This window comes from Cibotium barometz, chromosome 54 (genome assembly GCF_041138505.1).
Source record: "Cibotium barometz isolate CiBa-2024 chromosome 54, ASM4113850v1, whole genome shotgun sequence".
Classification (NCBI taxonomy): Eukaryota; Viridiplantae; Streptophyta; class Polypodiopsida; order Cyatheales; family Cibotiaceae; genus Cibotium; species Cibotium barometz.
This window is the reverse complement of record NC_141099.1, coordinates 13,426,278-13,437,303: the sequence shown is the minus strand read 5'-3', so window position 1 is coordinate 13,437,303 and position 11,026 is coordinate 13,426,278.

Below are 11,026 nucleotides of genomic sequence, written 5' to 3'. Positions count from 1 at the left end.
TGGGCTGATTTATGAAGAATAAAAAACCAGAAATTTATGATATTTAGGCTTAAATAAGAAAGAGAGAGGTTTATGAGAGTGAAACAATCCTAATCAAGTCAAGGATGTTGCATAAATAGGAGATTAAGATGGTAAATATACGGTTTAGCATTTAGGGTTTGTGCCCAACCATTAATACTAATTTAGAGAGCTTAATTAGTGTTAAGGAACACTTTCTTTGGTGATTAAAATCACCATTAGTGTTTAGCACAAGAGATTATTCTTCTCTATCTCTATTCTTAATTAGGATTTCTTGAATACAAGAGTAAGGCTAAGAAGCTATTGTTGTTGAAAGATAATATAACTATTTCTTAAATATTCATGTTCAATCATTGCAAGAGATTAAGCCAAGAAGCTATTGTTGAAAGACAACAAAATTCTTTCTTAAATATTCATATTATAGATATTAGAGAACATTCATAACCATGAGAATACAAGATCAAATTATGAAAATTTCTTAATTATCAGTATTAGAATAAGATAAATGTCCTTCAAAGAGAGAATCAAATCTATAGGAACTTGAAATAGATGTTGAGATTTCCTAAATGATCAATACAAGGAGGAGTGATAAACTAAGTAAACTTAGTATTTTAAAATACTAAGTAAACTTAGTATTTTAAATTTTTTTATGTTTCTTACTATGATGATACTTTTATATTTAATAATATTCCATTTTCTTTCCTTCTTTCTAGAGGACAATAGCATCCTCTTCTATTAAAGATGGGGCATTGTTCTTTTTTCTTTCCACATGGGGACAACAGCATCCCTTCGATCAAAGATGGGAAACTCTAAAACATAAATTGGTGTGGTGAATGATACAAAATTCTTACAATATAGTGCTCTGTAATTTGTAAGATTATAAAGACAAATGTTCCATCACAATTTAGTGCTTCACAAATTCTTACAATTCTCAAAGACTCAAGGAGTACCTAAACTAGTAGGTGAATGATATACTCAAAGATATCACCGTGAGTCAATGTAAAATCAAGATTTTATTTATGCCCATGATAAATATGTGATGAGTAGAAATGGATATGATGCAATTTACTCTATCCTAAGAGATATATTACATTTTTTGAGAATTAATGCTTTCCCAATACCAAAGAGATAGTTATGTGTGTATGCATGCATGTCTCCTTTATTGAGATATCAAGCTCAACATGAGCTAACACTCATAACGTGCTTGAGTGACCATTCCACCTTTACAACACTAACATGAGCTGACACTCATAACGTGCTTGAGTGACCATTCCACCTTTACAACACTAACACATTTTTCTAGTGATTCTATATCTAGACTACACCTACCTAGTCCACAACCGAGTTATGGCATACTTATCTTTCTAGCTCACATACTTAGCGCGTTCACATTATGGAGTGCTTATGCATAGTACTTATCCATTATTGTGTGTGAGTGTGTGTGTGCTTGCAAGAGCTTAAGTTCTCTTTTCTTCCCTAATATTTTCATGGTATCAAAGCTTAGTTCAGGCGCTAAGGAGCTGAGCAACAAGCAAAGAAAGCTATGGTTCCCTTGTGATGGGCCGCTAAGCTACAAGCCCTACGAGAGAAAGGTTCTCTAAAAACCAAAGGCCGTGATGATGAATAATGGCTAGGGAGATTCCCACTTATAGATTGGGCTAGTAGCATCTTGGACATAAGGTTTACTGGCAGGTTTATGTTTTTCTTTGGGAGTGGTGCTATTACATGAGGCAACAAGAATTATCCCATTGGTCGCTGCCCCTTTTAGTTGCCTTCTCTCACTCTCTCTCTCTCTCTCTCTCTCTCTCTCTCTCTCTCTCTCTAGGGAACCCTTTCTCACATTTCCATGCTTGGGGAAAGGGATGCCTAGCTTCCTTACCAAACTAGAAAGCACTACATACACCATGAGTTGGGTGGAAAACCACTTGATCATTCATGTCAAAATCTTGGATGCTACCACTATTCATTTCATTGGTGCACGTGTATAAACTTTGGCTCAGTATTTAGTTTAAAACCTACTTGTTTATTCTTAATAATGGGTTTAATAGATATGATCTAATTTAACGTGTCAAAATTTTTTTCTCAAAATTAATCTGTTCAATTTAAACCCACTTTCACCTTTACTAAGTGTTCAATAGGCTATCCACACATGTGTGGGCCTACACATTTGTGGGCCTAGTTTTGGGTCTAGGGTGTTAAATTTGCAGCAATGTGATGAGCTATGGTGGATCAAATGCTAGAATCAACATCATTAACAAAGAGATTAGATGATAATTAAGATGTTATTAGTGAGCAATTAATTGATAGCTTAATGTAGGCATGGATAATCAAAAACCAGCAAATTCTCATTGGGCCAATGCCTCAATTCATAGAGTTTACATCCAAGCATCTAATCCCACTAATCTCTCCTTGATTCTCTCCACCTCTTCTTAGAATATCTCCACACCTCCTAAATCTTCTCATGCTACCCTTTATTCTCTCCCAGTAGATACTTCTCACCTTTTCACAGCTTCTCTCACATTTACAGATTCTCTTTTACACCCTCTTGCTAAGGGCTTATTCCCACACACACCCTATTCACTTGTAAATTTCAACACCTCCCCTCAAGTGAATAATCCTAGCACACCTGGACCCTATACCAAGTTTTCCTCTTACTTGATAGTCCGTGAGACCAGTGCCTAGCACAGGGGGCGGCCTCACAGAGTCAAGGAGTAAAGGTATTGGCTTCAGTCTCGCTGAAGCATGAAGGCTGGCAGAAATTAGAAGGGAGGGCCACCTTTGGGATGCAAAAGGAGAGCCATGGGCAGATAAAGGAGTGAAGGAAGCCGAGTGGAGTGTTGCGTGACGAGTGAAGATCAATGCAAGGATACAACAAAAAGATACTTAGGGCTCTTGAAAGGAGTTCCAAGTTGTAGATGAGTGTGGGGGTGGGCTTGACAATAATCCCACATGGGAACTTTTGGGAGTTTTAGAGTTTTTGTATAAAAGGTGGCTCATTTGAGAGCATGGACACATTGGGCAAACTCATGTTTGAGCTCTCCTGAGACTAGCTCTCCCTCTTTTCCCATAGAGGTGCAAGCTCTTCTCTCTCCCCATCTACGTTGTTGTAAGTTCTATTTTTGTTAATTCAATGCAATGAGTGGATGTTTGTCTCTCTTCTTATGTCAATTCTCTAGTGTGTATGTTTCTTGTTGATAGTTTCAAGGCTTGTGTGCATGCTAGGGAAATGAGTGTTTGAGAATGAAGAATGCTTTGAGCTTGTGTATGCAATAGCTTAGCTTTCTTCTTGTGTTGGATGCAAGAATGAGTGGGATGATGAGTGAATGAGTATGGCAAGATTGAGCTTGAGTGTGTGTTGAGTCTATGTCAATAGTAGTAGTTTTCTTAGCATTCTCTCCATCAAATGGATAAGCTTTTGTGCACCGGTACGGGTTGAATCCCTAGCTCCGAAAGGGATGCAAATCCTTTGGATTGAGCTAAGTATGGATCATACTACTCTTGCTACAAGTGAGAGAGTTTTCCGTCTCTCCAATGGCGCCGCTGCTGCCGGGGAACGCACACCTAAGTTAGTGAAGGGTGTTAACCATTACTTCTTACTAAGTGCTCCATTGATTGCAAAATCGTGGATTAGGGTAGATTAGAGTAGAGTTTGCAAGGGCATTGAGTGTGTGATCTCAAGGGCGCCTTGTGTGTTTTTGGTTTTTTGATTAGAAGCAAAAAAAAATTAAAACCCCATTGCGGTAGAGAAATCCCGCCATTAATCAGATTTATGCACTTTCTGTTTTTGCATCTTTGTTTATTCATATATATATACCTTGTAGCGGTTGGGCGGCCGGTGTATAGCGAGGAGGTAGAACATTGGAGGCGGCTTAAATATATATATATATATATATATATATATATATATATATATATATATATATATATATATATATATATATATATATATATATATACATTGGAGAGGCTGTGGGCGGCCAGTGCAGTGAAGGCGGCTTTTCTTTTAAAAATATATATATATAAAAATATATATTTCTTTATATACTGACGTGGCAGCACTGGTGGGCGGCCTTGTGAAAGCGAAGGTTGGCACTGCATCATCGGAGTAGACGGCTGGCTGTAGCGGTGACGCAAGGAGGTGAAAATAAATAAAACAAAAAAACAAAAAAAAAAGCCACCTGGCCCGCTGAAGGGCTGTGTCGAAGGTGACTGGCCTGTGTCGAAGGCGACTGGCCTGCTTCTAGGGCTGTGTCGAAGGCGACTGGCCACAAGGTGGTGAAGTGGCTGCAGCAAGGGCTGGGGCGAAGGAAGCGGTGGTGGCCAGCTGCAGTGTGAGTGAAGAGGTGGCCGCTGCGGTTGCGAAGGCGGCATCGTCACACCTGCAGCTAAGGCTGTGAAGGGAGCGCAAGTAGCTTCAGCAAGCGAAGGAAGAGAAGTCGGGAGGAGGCGAAGGTTGGCGCTGCATCAAAAGAAGGCAAGAAGGCCAGTAGCGCAGACGGCAGGCTGTGTCGAAGGCGGCTGCTGCAACTGTGGAGTCGAGGAGGAAGCGGTGGCCGGCAGAGAAAGAAGGCTGAGGCGCCTGCAGTTAAGGTTGTGAAGGCGGTTGCAGAGGGTAGCTGTGGGGAAAGCGTGCAAGAGGCCGAAAAAAGAAACCTAGAGCTGGCCATTAAAGAGGTCTGACGGAGGCACGTGAAGGCGGCCGGCGAATTCGCAGAGAAAGAGGCGGCGGATAAGGTAAGTGCATTTTTATTTTTTTTATTTTTTATTTTTTTTAAATTAATTTTTCATGTTTTTTTGTATTTTTAAAATAAAAATAATAATAATAAATATAAAAACAACAAAAAAAAATATTTTTTAAAAAAAAAAGAGAAAAAGAGATAGAAAAAAAAGAAAGAAAAAAGAAGAAAAAAGAAAAAAAAGAAAAACAATTAATTTTTTTTTAAAAAAAAAAGAGAAAGAAAAAAAAAAGAGAGAAAAAAAGGAAGAAAAACAGTTTTTATTTTTGTAGTTTGAATCCATTTTTTAAAATTTCTGTAAAATTTTGCATAAGTAAAGTAGCGTGCATTTTTTTATTTTTATTTTTGTAATTGAGTGTATAATTAGTAGATTCATATTTTTTGTAATTGGTATGAAATTTATTAGTTTAAAAAAATAAACAAAAAAATAAAACAAAACAAAACAAAAACACATAAAAAACCAAAAAAATTTGACCTTATGCACTTGCGGTCGGGACGTCTTATAGATTCTGCCATAAGGCCTAGGGCACCTTCTAGAGTACCTACGCAGGAAAGTGGGACCCAATTGGTAGGAAATTTGGCAGATATTGCTAAAACCCTTTCTGAATCCCAATCCGATACCCTTTCCTCCAGAACAACTAGTTCATTGTCCATGGACAATCTAGGGCCGACAAATAGTCATCCCGTAGCCCAAAATAGAACACCCACAAGATCCTTTAATCCATTTGAAGCCAACACCATGGGGTTAACACTCAATGTGAGACTCCAATATGTCTACACAAATGCTCAAGGAGCTGAGATCTTTAGGGATCCACAACAACGGTATCTTGTTAAGATCGTAGACATTTTCTCAGAACTTGATAGAGCACCTCTAGTCAATGACCAGGGTAACATGTACATGGGTGGAGATGGTGTTCGCTACGAAGTCACCTACCATCCAGAAAATGTAGACAAATTAGGGGAGCTCTCTAAAACCGAGTTCTTAGACTTATCAGAACTTTCCAGAGCAAGGGAGTCTAGAGATGACTGGCTCATTGAGCCGGACATGCCTGGACCCTCCAATGCCCAGTCCTCGAAGCCATCCATAGATGATTTACTTCTTGTAGATCTAAATTTGGAAAGGGATAGGAAAGGCAAGTGTAAAATGGATCAGGGGGCTGAGAACCAATGGGAGTTTGTACGACAAATTCCAGTAACAAAGGTCTTACAGGATGACCCACTTCAAGAGGTCTATAAAAGGACTTGTTAGAGGGATATTATGCCACAACTAAATTGCCAGAGCTGGATCTTCCTCTAGCTCATGTAGTGGTAGTTGAGAAGCTTGCAGGACACATGAATAGAATAATTGATAAATGGGCCAATGAATACCGAACCTTAGATTGGAAAGAGATTCGAGAACTCACGTGGAAAGGACAACCATTATTCATGGAAGTGTTCTCAACAAATACAGCCAAACCGGGAGAGACAGCCTTTCTTGGAGAAACTATTGCTCCTCCCCTACGAGAGTTCACTAGAGAGGGACCTTCAACATCCAAGTGGACCACTGCTAGTAGCCCAACTCTAGCACCAAGATATCGTCCTACACCAAATGTGCGACCACCGGTCACACCACAACAACATCTTTCTCACTATGACAATCGGAGGAGAGGGGAGCCAACTCGGCCTCCCATAAATGCACCTCCTGAAATGCGGGTGACAAGATCTTTGGAGGGGTTTGGTGAGGCTGGTAATAGGGGACCCACACCAATTTTGGAAACATGTGGACCATCTTTCCAAAGAGAGGAATAATTCCCACTGAGAGTGAGAGGCCGTAGGCCCTATGATGAGTATTCAAGACAAGTAAGGCCATCATAGGGCCTACGGCCTCCCACTGAGAGTGAGAGGCCGTAGGCCCTATGATGAGTATTCAAGACAAGTAAGGCCATCAACTCTTCAGAAACTGGTAAAGAAGTATGAAGGGTCGGGAGATCCATACGACCATGTAGCAGCATTTAGGCAAGCAGTTCGAGCTGAGCAAGTGGCCGATAAGCATACTCAAATTGAAGGATTTGGACTCACTCTTGAGGGAAAAGCCCTGGCTTGGTTTCAGGCATTCGAGGCTTCAGACAAATCTTCTTTACGAGTTTGGAAGAGAGATTCATTGCTGCTTTTTCCTTGATGGGAATACAACATGACACGGTAGCACACATCTACTCTTTCAAGCAAGGCGAGAATGAGAGTGTTAGAGACTGTGTAAATAGAATAAAGCAGTACATTAATCGTTGCCCAGAAGATGAGAAGCCCGCCCAAAGTCGATTAATTTCTCTCTTCTTAAAAGGACTCAAAAATTCGACACTGCATACACATCTCTATGCGAAGAAACATACAAATTTCAATGAGTGTTGCCATGATGCTATGGATTTCACCGATAACTTCAAATTCCAAGATGGTTCTCGCCCAGAGGTGAAACCTAGAGATCAGTGGGGTGATGACCAAAGTTCAGGGTCTAGCGCGCTAGTAAATCCAGACCAGATAGCTAACCTAGTACTACGGAGATTGGGACAGACCTATTGTCCACCCATGCAGCCACACCAACAGCAGCAGAGAGTGAGGAATGTACTTCCTACAGGTCCTCATCTTTGTGGAGCATGTGGCGGTAACCATAAAACAGAGGAATGTAATACCTTTTCTCCTCTAGTCACAAACCAACCCACAAAAAAGTGGTGCCAAGACTGTGCTTGGAACTTTACCCATACCACACAGGAATGTACTCGCATTGCGAGAATGAGACAGGAACGTGAGCAGCCAAGGGGTGGAGTGGCTCCACAAATGTATCAACAATATACTAATTTTGAACGTAAGCCACCGATGGCACAAGAGCAAGCACGACCTGTTCTTGGTGCTCAACCTCCTGCTCCTGGGACTGCTCCTATGAGGGTTGTTGACTACGACAATTCAAATATGTGTAGAGACTTGGTAAACCCAGGCTATGTGGAGGAGGAATATGCATCATATTCATCCAAAGAAAATATTTTTGAAAGCCCCGCATACCCAAACCAAGCACTGGACACTCAACTAGGGGAACAAAACTCTTTATTGCTACTAGGCGGCTACCAACCTAGGACTCCAGGCCCCTCAGGTCAATGGCAGCCAAGGAAAGTAGAGGCCAAACCAATGGGCCCCTGTTATGAGTGCGGAGAACCCCATTGGGCTCGTGATTGTCCACATCGCTCAAGGCAAGCATCTCGGTCCAATACAACAGTACAACAGTTTCCACCAATTGAAAGATATTGTCTAGGGTGTTGTGTAGAACACTTCCCAAAAGATTGTCTGCTGAAACCACATGAGGAAGGCACCTCTCAACCAAAGGTCTCACTCAACCTTGTAGGCACAGTTCCATCTCCACCTTCATCTGAGAATGAGGATGTCGTGCCACTTAGAGTCATGACTAGATCACAGACACGAAATGCCGAAATACAAACTGATGAGACACCTCGAACTAGGGATGCAAAGACAAATCTAGTGGACAAGACCCTACAGTCCAATAGAACAAAGACCACTAGGAGGAAGAAGAACCGAAACAAGCAAACTAAAAGTACATCCACTGGTTCTCAAGAAGCCTCAAAACAAAACATGAGGGATAAAATTTTTACATCCCAAGAAGTGCATGAGGAACATCAACCTCAACCTGGGCCTAGTGCTAAACAAGATGAGGCTAGTATGACTGAGGATAGTTCTGGGGGTTCTGTTTTTGTGGATAAAGTGAATGAGACTCTAGAGGCCATCATTGATGCTCATAGAAGTCGCATTGCAGCTTTATCTGAGCTACCCAAGAAGCTTCAAGAATACCCAAACCCTCGTGAGGAGAAGATCAATCTAGCTGTAAATCAGCAACTCATTAGGGAAGCTCAATCAATACTTGAGGGACCACCACCACCTATTCCTCGGGGCCTGACCTCTCTTAAGACAACATTAGAAACCATACCAGAAGTGTCATCAAGTCGGGAAATGAAAAGTGAGCTCATTTCACAAGCTCATAGCGAAAGGTCTGCACCAATTGACACCCAATTGAAAGGGGGTAATCTGCCACCACCTAGCCTTGTCTTCCCATGCAATGATGAAGTTATTGATGCTAATGAGGACATGGCAAATGAGATGTGGGCCGCAGTTCATGAGAAAGTTAATGAGAACATGTCTTCTATTATTTTGCCTCCATTCTCTGAGGTGGATTTTACCAGGGGCACGGAAAACAACTTTAGACGCCCAAGCATCCAGGAGGAAGTTCAAACAATTGTTTCTCCTAGAAGTAAGCATACAATGAAAACCTTACCATCATATCTGGGAGAATATAAGAACTGTTCTCAAACCTTGAGGATACCCTCCATGCATAAAAGATTGACAAAGGAGAAGGATATGAGTATGGTGCAAGCTATTTTGTCAGCACCACCAGTGGCTTGTACCTTACCTTTGCTTGATTTGATAAAAATTCGACCTGAGTTGTGGAATGATATTGCCACATGTTTGTCAGAGCAGGTATTGCTACAAAAGGGTCACCATGAGTGTACTATACACCCCGAGACAAAACATGTTATGCCAGTTCCTATCAACAAAGTAGGAAAATTTTGTGAGGACGATCAGGGAAATGCTACCCTCCCATAGAAGTGCGAAAAGTAGCTTCAACTGCAATACTTGATACTGGTGCAGGAGTGGGCATTGTGACAAGGTCCATTTGGGAAAAATGGGGCAAACCAGCTATTAGGAGTACCAGGATGCACTTGCAGCTAGCAGATGGAAGCTTAGAACATCCCCTTGGGCTGCTTGAGAACATATTGGTCACCACATGTGGGATTGAATATGAGCACACCTTTGCAGTAGTGGATTTTGGAAAACATCCAAACTATGAAGTGATATTGGGTAGACCATTCATGCGACAATTTCAAATGATTCAAGATTGGGGATACAATTATTTGTACCTCCGACATGATTCTGTCATCACAAGGGTCAACCTAAGGAATCACTCATATCGTGATGTAACAAGGTCTCCAATAGATGAGTTTGATTCTGCTTCATCTGAGGGCTCAAGGGTTACATTGTCTGACAGGCGAGAAGATCTGTGGATGTGTGGAGCCTCATGTAAGGATTTCAACACTGAGATACTTAAGGGTAATCGAAGTGTATCAGACGAGGCATACATTCCACAACCCTTCCCTGAGCATTTAATTGATCCACTAGAATGGAGTCATGTACAACATTATCGACCTGTGCTTTACCTAAGCCAATTCAATTTTGTGACTCAGATGGATATGACATTACTCCTATACGAATGGTACAACCACGTAATCTTCTAGATGATTTGTACTATAGGAAGGCATCCACAACAGCACAGCATGTATAGAGGAAGTCTCAGTGGAGAATTTAACACTCGAATCTGCTCTTGAAGCTCCAAAACAAATGATGTGGATAATTGATGAGTACTCAAGTGAGGGCCATGGGGCTGGCATGTTGCAACTACTTCGGTTGCTGCTCAAAGAAGGCCAGGCAAGACGGAATTATCAATTTGGCTACCCAAAGATGCGTACAAACTTGTACCATCTAGCCCAGTTGCTAAGCCTCCTAAAAAGCATATCTTTTCCAAGCCTAAACCTCAGATTGTTACTCGTTGGGTCCCAAAGCATGTTCTTAGAGCACAAGGCTATTATGAGGGTACAACAGCAATTTGGCTTCCAAAATGCCATGCTTTGCTAGGGGTAAAAGAGTGTTTCAGAAAGATTCCAAAAGCCACCCTTGATTTTCCATATCAGTGGGTGCAAAAGAAATCAACATAAACTCTTCAAGAAAGGAAAGGTGGCTGTGATAGCACCTACAAATCTACTTGTGTTGATTTTCCTAAAACATGTATTGAAACACCGGTTGTCCCGATTTCTCCTTGTTACACAATTCAACCATCAACTTGTGTACCCAGAACAAGTCCAAATGAGTCTCATTTGAGCATAGATTCTAGCATTTCAATGCCTAAATCCTCTTATCTTGCTCAAATTACAAGACAATTGATAAAATTCCCACCCAAGAAGGACATACCTAAAACCAAAGATAAGGCATTAACACTACAAATGAAGCTCTTTGGTAGATCAATGTTTGAATAGTGTGGTTCCTTATGCCTTTAGAGGATTATGTTCTTTTTGAGATGATCTCCACCATCAGGGCAAGGGTAAGCTCAGCGACTCCACAATAAGAACAACAAGCCAGGGCACTTTTCTGCCACTGGGTTTTTTCCCTCGGCTATATTCGGTGAT